The sequence below is a fragment of the Ctenocephalides felis genome, unplaced genomic scaffold, assembly GCF_003426905.1.
Source record: "Ctenocephalides felis isolate EL2017-DRISC unplaced genomic scaffold, ASM342690v1 CF-g0.4_SCAFFOLD_00603, whole genome shotgun sequence".
NCBI lineage: Eukaryota > Metazoa > Arthropoda > Insecta > Siphonaptera > Pulicidae > Ctenocephalides > Ctenocephalides felis.
In genome coordinates, this window is record NW_020536757.1 from 4,791 (window position 1) to 16,423 (window position 11,633).

At 26.4% G+C, this 11,633-nt stretch overlaps 1 long non-coding RNA gene across 1 annotated transcript; it reads left to right on the top strand.

The window, feature by feature from the left end:
• Positions 1 to 10,067: 10,067 nt before the first annotated feature.
• LOC113366572 lies at positions 10,068 to 11,411 on the top strand. Its single transcript, XR_003366284.1, has 3 exons — positions 10,068 to 10,205; positions 10,443 to 10,586; positions 11,261 to 11,411. It is a non-coding gene; the product is annotated as an uncharacterized LOC113366572 (long non-coding RNA).
• Positions 11,412 to 11,633: the final 222 nt, after the last annotated feature.

Genomic DNA, 11,633 nt, shown 5'->3' on the forward strand with positions numbered 1-11,633 from the left:
TTAACTGGAACTTTTACAGTTTTATCATTACAGTTTCACACCTATTGATAAAATAGATTTGAAACAATCTGTCGTCATCTTGAATAAGTAATAAGGAAGATGAAACATCTGAGAATGAATATTATAATGATGTAAAAAGCAAGTTGCCTTTGTATCTCTGAGAAGAAGTGAAACGACAGTGTAAATGTTTAAAAATTAGCTTTAGTTACATATGATATTCTTTGTATTTTCTTTTTATTAAATCAAGTCAAGTAGTTCATGTAAATGGCCTTTATAGAATGATGTGCTATGCAATGCAATATATGTCCATTTATTTATTTAGATTTAAAATGTAATTGATAGTAATCAAGTTAATGTTTATTAATTTAATTAGTAATAATTATGTTCTGGCAATTAAAATTGTATTTGAGTCTTCGATAACTGCATAAATTATTATTGTATTGTAAAAGCTTATGGTATATAATTTATATTTTCAGCTCGTTTTAAGTATGAAATTGAAATAAAATATTTATTAATGAGCTAGAATAATTTCATAAACAATTTTAACTGGAAAAAAATATATTTTCAAGCTAATTTATTCATTCTGAACAATATAACTTTATATAACAATACTTCATAATTTTTGCAGATTAAATTTTCTGTTTGAATTTCGCGCTTTAAATTGTACAAGATTGGGGCAGCGGTCAATTTACTAACTTCAATTGCTTCAAATGTCAAGAGATTTTTGTGAATGATCTTAATCTCGCGTTAATTAAGAGTTTTTAATTAAATCCTTGATTAGTTTTAATTAAATTATGCATAAAATCGTTTAATTAAATCTGTAGATCAATCTGACATACAAAATATATCGTGCAACATTTGTAAAAAGTTAAAAAAATGGATATGTGTGGAAATGCATATGTGTACCTTGAATAGTAATAGTTATCTCTTTCAGGACCCCCATTTCGAATCAATATTATAATTAAACCTTTTACTTTCAGTGCTGATGTATCCTTTATCTATATATATGCAATTAGCAATTGTATAATTTATATATGAATGTGTATACTTTTGTAGGTTATGGTAGCACATTTCCACATATCTATTTATTCAATTTTAAGTTCACAAAAGTCTCTAATGTAAGTCGTGTCTTGCGTGTTTCGTAGAGAATTTACTCGGACAATTGTAAAATGTCAAATAGACTTGTAAAAGACAAAGTTATGTAGTGGTTTTAAAGTAGTGATTTTGTGTCGAGTACTTGAGATTTCTGGCAGATGCTGTAGAGGATTTATAACAATGTAAGTGCAGAGCATGTTTTATATAAAGCGAGGCAAAGAATATATTTCTGATATTATATACAGGCATTTAACGTACTATTTATTTATTTAATATTTAGCTTAATTTTGAATTCAAACAAGAATCAAATAATTATGAAAATCTTTGATGTTCGACACAATATTGTTTGTCATCTTCAGTGAAACTATAATTTGAATACTAATGAATAAAAAAATATTACTTATAATTTATTTCCTGAAAAGGGTTTAGTACTACTGACCGATTTTGTATTACATGCTACTTTTATGCTTGTCATAATAATATTTCTCAATAATAATATTTTATGCTAGTTTTTCATATTAAATGAAATTAATTGAAAGGTGCTTTGAGAACTTGTTTCTTTGTTATACGATATCATTTATAAAGCAGCTTGTATATATTTTAGTGGAATATTTTTTGGCTTGTGCATTATTAATATAGTTATATACATATATCTGCTGAAAATATTGTTTATATTATAATATTTGAGTCAATATCATTTTCTTAATAAGGTATACTTTATTAATCTTTAATGCATAAAATACAATTTATCTTTTGTTTATTCAACTACAACTATTTTGCAAATAAAAGATTTTAAATTTATTTGGCAGACATATGTATGAAAAACTAGGTTCTTATTTAATTTGTTATGGGGAAAACATGTTGATTCAGATTTTTTATTTATTTATTCAAGTGCATTTTATACTTGTTTTAAATATATATAAAAGAAAAAAGTTTCTATTTCTCTTATGTATCAAAGACGCTGAAAGTAATTTATATTATTACAATTCCATAATAATATTCCACCAGAGATTCTCTTGCTCTATAAATAACACTATGAATTGATTTTGTATGGAATCCAGAATTTTTATATGTATATTAAATTTTTGTTACCAAATTATTAGTTAATTAATACAGCTTTTTATAAGCATCGATTACTTATTTGTTGGAGGGGTCCTAGCACCCTTCCTTAGGTAACTCCTAAATTGATGGTATTTTGTTGCAAATTACAAATTTACTTTGTTACAAAAATCTCTTTTTTATCACACAATTTGTTCATTATTATACAGAAAAAATATTTGTATTTGTATTTGACATTTCCAGTATCAAGAATCATGTGTTTTTCCTGTAGCGACATTGTCTGCATGAACATTCTTATTTATGGATAACACGATTGTTGGTTTTGATCAAATTATTTCAAATACTCAAATACGACATAACAAATTGTTAATTAAATGCAGCTTTTAAAAGTCTTTTACTGTAGTTTAATTTTAAATTTATTCAATTATATTGCTGCATAGCTAAATGATAGATTTTTATTCTTTTATTGATAAAAACAATTTTGATCAAGACATGCAATCAAAGTTTCAAAGAGTTGACTTGAATGATTAGACAAAACATAATTTTGTTAACAAGTTTATTATTCGATTCAAGTTGTAAAAATTATTTAACTCAATTTCTAAAGGATAATAATCAGATTTAAACAGTCTTGAAGTTTTTAATGTTCACATTTGAATATTTTTTATTATTTCATTTCACATCTTTTATTGAATTTCTTTTATAGCTTTTTCCAATAATTTGTATATTATTCAAGTCAACTACATTTGTTACTACGTTTGTGATTAATTGTAAAGGTTTCACATGTTTTATCAAGTCATATAAACAATTTTGATTTGATTAATATCACTTCATTTCATCGATTAATTAAATAATTCTTTCGAATAATTTTTTTTTCTAAGTCCTTTCAGATCATTTTTTTTCTAAGTTCAAATTTTTTGAAACCTTTTCGATTAAGACAGACGAGTTAATTTTGCATGCTATGTTATCCCAAAGCCAACACTCGAATGAATGAGAACCACATTGAATATTTCATAACGAGAAAATTTTATTGGGGCAAGTCCCAGTAATTTTTTCTCATTGTGAAAATTTCAACGTGGACCTCATTTCATTCGAGTGTTAGCAATCAAAGTTTCAAAGAGTTGACTTGAATGATTAGACAAAACATAATTTTGTTTACAAGATTATTATTCGAATCAAGTTGTAAAAATTATTTAACTCAATTTCTATAGGATAACAATCAGATTTAAACAGTTTTGAAGTAGTTAATGTTTACATTTGAATATTTTTTATTATTTCATTTTACAAGTTTTATCAAATTTCTTTTTTGGCTTTTTCCAATAATTTGTATATTATTCAAGTCAGCTATATTTTTTTGTCTCGATTAATTGTAAAGGTTTCACATGTTTTATCAAGTCGTATAAACGATTTTAATTCGGTTAATATGATTTCATTTCATCGATTAATTAAATAATTCTCTCGAATAATTTTTTTTTTTTATAAGTCCAAATTTTTTGATCATAATTCTTTCGAATAATTTTTTTTTTTAAGTCCTTTCAGATATTTTTTTTTTCTAAGTCCAAATTTTCTGATTATAATTCTTTCGAATAATTTTTATTTTCTAAGTTCTTTCAGATAATTTTTTTTTCTAAGTCCAAATTTTCTGAAACCTTTTCAATTAAGACAGACGAGTTATTTATGCATGCTGTATTATCCCAAAGCCAACATTCGAATGAATGAGGCTCACATTGAATATTTCACAACGAGAAAATTTTATTGGGACAAAGTTAAAAATTTTAACTAAGTCCCAGTAATTTTTTCTCGTTGTGAAAATTTCAACGTTGACCTCATTTCATTCGAGTGTTGGCTTTGGGAATTGGTGTGAGGGAACACTAAAAAACATAAAAAAGTTTCAGCATTGAACAGAAAAGAGAAAAATTCATCTGGGACTTAGGGGGGTTTTTTTAGGTTCCTCCACCTCCCCTTCCCCTCCTCCTTCCCCTTCTTCTCCCATTTTTTTCCTTTTTTTTCATTTTTTTTCATTTTTTTTCATTTTTTTTCATGTTGTGGTTTTTCGGTAGATTTTTGGATCCGGCATGCATCTTCCGCAATGTGTCTCCCTGCGTGTAACCTCTCGCACCATGGACCTCAGGTTGACCATCACTTGGTGTGTTCGTTTCAGGACCCTTTGCGCTCGCCAACAGCCAGCCACCAGCACTGTTCCATTTTTTCTGCTTCCGTGTTGGTCGTCGTCGCCTTCAGCTGGATTCGATCCGTCTCACCTTGTGCCTGCCTCCAGAGCGATTTCACCGAGTATGCGGTCTCTTAAACCGCTCGGCTATTTAAGTTATTGATGATAAAAGTTATTTTTATTCCTATATTGTATTAATATTGAATTTTAATAAAGAATATGTATCATACACATCTCTCTTATTCATCATCTGCCTCTACCCCTCTCTTTCCCCAGTTCTTCCTCTACTTTTTTTTTTTTATCTTTATGTATCTCTCTTACAGTCAAGTGCGAAACTTGAGTTTTTCAGAAATTTACTAAGTGTCAAGGTCGAAATGCGACACCTGAATTTAATATTTTGAACTAATATTTGATATTTATGAAAAACTATACATTCGAATTTTCAAACATCTTGGGGATTTGAACCGAGAAACAATGAGCAACCGTAGTGGCAACTTAACGATCTCGGCCAATTGGTTATAAAGAACCCTCCTCTATTTGCAAAAATATAAAGTCTTATTTTGATAATGAAAGATATAAGCTTCCTAAAAAAGTTGTGTGCCAATTGTGCGAATGGCCGAGGTCGTAAAGATACGGTCGGTTTAGGACAGAATAATAATTCGAGGTTCGCTAGATCGAACCCATTTATCTGAAAAAAAATTAAATTCAATAATTTTTCTAACTGTGTAAATAAATAAGATATATAGATAAATAATTAAATTTATTGAGTGCTGCCAGTATTACAAAAATTGACATAATATACATGTGCATATATATAAATATAAATGTATATATATATATATATATATATATATATATATAATATATATATATATATATATATAAAAGATAAGAAATAATAGGAGAAGATAATTTTTAATAAATTCATATTCACGCCTGGTTAGCAGTAAACCAAACCTACTTTGGTGTAATTTCAAAATCTTATTATTTTTCCGATGAATTAACAGTCTATCAGGAGCAGCCAAAATTGGCCAAAATCGTGACTTTCAAATGCAATTTTAAGGCACTTAATGAATGAAATTAATAATTTTAATTAATGCTTTGTGTAGACTAAAGTACAATCTTTATACCAAACCCAAAAAAATACAAATTTATCATCGTCTTCATAGTTAAAATCAGCTTCAAAGTTGGCAATTTTTCAAACTTCAATTTGGTACCAAGGGCAGAAGAATTTTTTTTTCCAAAAACTGATTCCACATTCGGTATCAGCGCCTCGAAAACTATCAGAATCGGTCAAAACATTTTGAAAATTGCGAAAAAAAAATTCATTTCATTAGTAAAATTTTGATTTTGCAACCAAAGATTTCGATTTTTCAGGGGCTGTATGTGGGTTTATCCAAAAACGGATAATATTTTCAAAATCAGCGTCCCAAAATCAATCAAAACCAATCAAAACATTTTGAAAATCGCGAAAAAAAAACGATTTTTTTTAAAAAAAATCGATTTTGCAACCAAAGATTTCGATTTTTTGCGGCGTGTATGTGGGTTTATCCAAAACTAGATAGCATTTTTGAAATCAGCGTCCAAAAATCTTTTGGAATCAGTCAAAATATTTCCAAAATTGCGAAAACAAATCTATTTTTGTGCTAAAATTCCGATGTTGCAACCAAAGTTTTTGTTGTTTTCAAGTGGAACACACCCTGAAAGCTCATCAAACAGGATAATTTCGTCTTTGGCGTAATAAAAAATTATCCAAAAATTTTGTCCAATAAGTTCTTGATCATAAATTTTTTTTAGTATAGGGGAGACCCAGATTTTATGGTTCCTGTTCCTATAAGTGCATAAGTACCTGTAATAAGAATAAATATTTATTCTATGGATGTACATTTAAAATAAGATTATTTGTTACTAAATACCAGACCAGTAACAATAAGTAAGCTTAGAATATTTTATTTGAAAATCAAATATTCAATACACAAAAACTTAGTGAAAAAATAAAAACATTCGAATAATTTGTAGGTAAGTACATAATTTATGTTAATCGAGTTTAAAAAAAAGCTCTTAAAACAATCCATGGATAGTATTCATGGATTCAACTTCAAATAAATCATTTATTATAATCGAATAATTTGATATCATTACTGTAGTTATAACAAAGCATAGGTTTATGATTCATAAATCTCAATTTTATCTATTTTTCACTAATATAAATAAATTAAAATGCCCAGAACAAATTTTTCAAGTTGTTTGATAAAATGTACACAGACACAAATTCGCGTTCCAGTTAAAAATTATACGAAATTTTAGTATCCAACTATATGTACTAGTTTGTACTAAATTCTAGTAAATTTGATATAGTAATGTAATGTAGTAACTAATGTAAACAAATTAACGTGCCCGAAAAGAAAATTAAAAGTTATTTGAAGAAAAGTAAAAAAAGTCCCAAATCTACATATTACGTTTAAATTTGTGTTTCAACTGAAAATTGTTCAAAATTTTGATATGCAAGTATATAACACAATTTATACTATTTGTTAGTAAATTTCATCTAGTTTATACTAGTATAAACAAATAAACATGTTCTGAACATAGTTTTAAAGTTATTTCACAAAATGTAAAAAAACATCCAAAATCCACTTATAGCCAATTATCAAACTCAAATCTGCGCTTCAACTACAAATTATTCAAAATTTTAATATAAAAGTGAATATAACAATATACATTGAATTCTAGAAAAATCATTTGACAAAATGTAAAAAAATGTCCCAAACTCGCATATTGAATGCAATTGAATAAAATTTGTTTGATAAAATCCGGATAGTAGTCCATGAATTCAATATGGTTAATGATTCATAAATCTTAAACGGAATAATTATACTGTTAGGTCGCTAAAATCATTATTCTACTTTTGAATGATATTTTAAAGTATTCCAGTATTAAAAAAAAATGTTGGTAATTTAATTTTGTGCCAATTGTTTAAACAAATAATTTTTATTTTATCAATTAAATTAATTAATTAATTTAATTGAAAATGGCACTTATGTTTCAAAAAATATATATATTTACAAAGAGTATTTAAGAATTTGGACCCTTTTATGATGTAAATATTGAAATATTGATAACAACTGCACTTTTAATAAATATTATTAACACGACAATTAATACACAAATATTTGTTTTCAAAGAAAACATTCAAAAATGTATTTCCTTGTATAAAAAACACACCTTTTGTTTGAATAATGAAAACAAGTATTTTCCTCTTTTGAAATATTTCTGACTTTGAGTAGTTTGAAAAAGTAAGAAAAAATGAACTAAATGCGACCTGTTCTACTTGATTAATTTAAAGATATCTATCCACGGATTTTTTTACAAAGTTTTTGTGGTTTTATTCTCAAATAAAATATTTAATAATTAACACATTTGTAGAATAAACCTGTCACAACAGACATTTTCAAACGAAAACAACTGTCAATTTTGACGTTTGACAATCTAATTCACTTTTGACGTTTAAAGAAACAAATTCATGTATTAATCTCATTGTTTTAGACCCGTTTTAGACTTGAATGAATATCATAATGTGTTGAAACAAATATTTGTTTAGAATTATGCCCAACAGTTTGCCAAAATATTTAGAAATACATAAACATGAACCACTTTGCCTTAAAATTAAAATATAAAACATTATTTTGTACTTACCTAAATCATATTTTCACAATAAACACACTTCAACTTTAAATCTATTTAAATTTATGACTTGTACATTTATTATTATTATAAAGAAACTTGTTCAACCAAGATCCAGGCAACACAGACTGTTGACATATTTTAAAAATATTTACAACAAAAATTGAACATAGGAATCTTATTGGATTCCTTTTACGCAAGAACTGTCAAACGTTTGACGTTAGTTCCTCACGAACTGGGAACGATTTTGCATAGAGGCGCTGCATGCAATCACCTCTATGAATCTAGAAATCTTACTGGATTCCTTTATACGCTTTTATATATAATGATGGCTTAGGAGAAATGCCAATGCATACATTTATATATCGCTTTATACGCTATTAGATATATAATTATGGTCCAGATTTTCGAGGAATATCAATATATACATTTATATATCCATTTTCCTATCCACGGATTTACATATTGTTTTTTCCATCATTAAAGATGGACTAGCTGCTTTAGTTTGTATAATTATATAATTAGATATATAAATTTAGATATTGAATTGTATATTATTAAACTTAAAAACTCCGTACAGTAAGAATGAAATTAGATATATAAATATATATAATTACTGTGTATCATATATTGAATTATTATATTATTATCATTAAGAAATATATTTAAAACATTGTGATATTGCTAATTATACATATGAGTATATTTGTAATATTTTAGAATTATATAAATAAATATTTAAGTAAATTAATTTGATTCTTTTTTTAAAACATGGGTGTGCTGGTAGTTATTTATATTATAAATATACCATTGGTATATTTAAGTAATTTAAGTAATTTAATTTGTATTTTTTTTAAACGTGGATGTGTAATTTATTGAATTTTTCAGGTCGCTTTTGCCAAACAATAATAAATAAGCATAAATAATTTGCCAATCAATAATTAATAGCCCTATAATTTCTGTTATTTACTTAATTATAATAATACATAAAAATCCATTTACGTAAAGATATATCTATTTTATTTTATATGATACTCATTAATTTATTCAAAAATCATTTATTAATAATAATTTTTCAAATTAATTTAAGTTTTTAAATTAATTTATTCAAAAATTCTATCCTTTCGCAATGATAGGAAGAGCCGACATCGAAAGACCGTAAATCTTCATAGTAAACTGGGTCTGTAATCGTTGCGAAGTATCAGGAGAACAGACGCGCTCCGAGTATATATATGAAAGTATAGTACTATACGCGCGACCTATCGAACTCGCGTACGCTTCATACAATTCATACATTTCCATACGAATTTTTCGGCCGATCTATTAGGGTAGCAGACACATTTTTCAATCAAATTTCGCTCGTATTTCACAGGGCCGGCTGCTGAAATGTTAGGGGTAATTATTTTTAAAATTAAAAATGCAATTTATTGTTTTGGGATATTGTGATAGGTTTTTGTGTTGGGAATGGTTCTTTAACATTAATATTATTGTATAAGCATTGAAAAAAGAAGTAAATGTGCATAATGTAGCTGATAATTGCAAAATTTAGTTATTTGTGTGTACGTACTACAATTTTCAACTTTTTATCAACGTTTCCAGAAGAACGGCTGTACCGATTTTGAAAATTTAAAAAGCATCGGATGTGGCTTCATGAGCACTCTACCGTTTTTTATAAAATCCTTAAATCGAATTTAAAAATTAATGAACTATTTGAAAGATATTTTTGGGGAATCATAGTTCTCAGTTTTTGGTAAAGATCGGCCGAGCCGTTTCTTTATAATTAGTTAAATAATATAAAATAAAATTTATTTTGTTATTAACTTTTATAAATTAGACACATAGTATATTTTAAAGTGAAATTACATTTATTAGTAATATTATAATCAGTGCAATTTTTATAATAATGTGTTTTTCCGACTTTTTAAAAGAATTTACATATTTGTTTTATTCAACATATAAATATGTTCAAAATGCGGTCCTGGTTTCTTGTTAAATGTAGTCCTGCTTTCTGATTGGTTGCCTCGTTTTGACAGCTCCAAATATATAAATGGCGGACAATTCTCGTTACTTCTTACGAAAATGCTCCTGTAATCGCTTCGAAGTATTAGGAGAGCAGAAACGTCAGAATATATATATGAAAGTGCAATATTATTCGTGCACAATGTATGGTGTGACTATTACGAATTCAAATAACCTTAATGTAAGTACAAATTGATTATCATTATGATTATTATATTTCAAATGAAGTGTCATGTGGCTATTATATATTATATTTTTTATATCAATTCCTATGTTTATGATTATTATTAAAACTTATTTCTTTGTTAATTATTAAAATTAAACTTTTAATTAAATTGTTACATTGTTACATGTAGTTATCTAGTAAAAATTATCACTATCTAGTGATTCTTGTAATAAATCTATAATCTTTTCACAGGTGCTTATAACTTGTAAGGAAACAAGAAAAAAAATTAAAAATATTATTGATGAATTATGTAGAGGCATACCATTTGTTGTATTTAACTGTCTTCTCAGAAATATACATTAAACAGAAATACACAGATGATGAATAGAAGTTCGAGTAAGTTTTGCAGCATGTTATATACTATTATATATAATAGTTTTAGAAAATTTTATTCATATGATAACTTAAATATCGAACTACAATTCCAATGATTTTGCCAATTCATGTGATAATAGTATAGAATAAAATGATAAATCAAAGTAGTAAAGCCAGTATATTAAACTTCAGTTGTAGTTACATAAAACGCCAAATATTTTTTAATGAATTGAGCCAAAAAAATGAAATGCTTATATTTAATTTAAGAAACACAATTCTGTACAAAAGTACATTTTGCTCACAATAATCTAAGAAAATACCACATAAACCTATTAGAATTTCATGTGAATGTAATTGAATCAAATGAAATGAGTGAATTCACTGTAAGTCATTCTATAGATAAATTCTTTATTGAATCAGATTTATACTTACAATTCTTTTTATAATGAAAAATGAATTCTTGTTCTATCAAAAGTACTTTGAAGCAAAGCATTACTGAGTTTTAATTAATTGTCAATGAATTGATAATTATTGATGTGCTTCGAATAATATACATACTAGTTTCTACTATGACAATGCTTTTTGAATGAATTGAGTTTAAAATAATAAGAACTTTTATAGTGCATATAATATGTACATTTCACAAATAAGTATTTAATTAATAACAATAATTTCACTGAATTTCTATTTTATAGTGTTATGGATTCTTGCACTGTTGCAAGTATACATACTTTGGAGAATAATGATTGTTCGGGATGGTAACAGGATTGTTCCTGTACTTCAGAGATAACGGGACAAGTCTGATACAAATATTAATAGAAGTATGCATTTATGCTGATTTCCAAATGATGATGTCTTTAAAATATAAATATAGGTAACTATAATTTTGTGCATGTACTACAAAATGAGAATGAAGAATTATATTATAAGATAAGAAAACTTCAAGCCTCTAAATACATTTATACAATCTTGTGGAGACGTTAACATTTTTCATCACATGCAGATGAAAGACCAGATAGTAACCATATATTTTACCTCATGATATCTACAAATACAATAGATAAATCA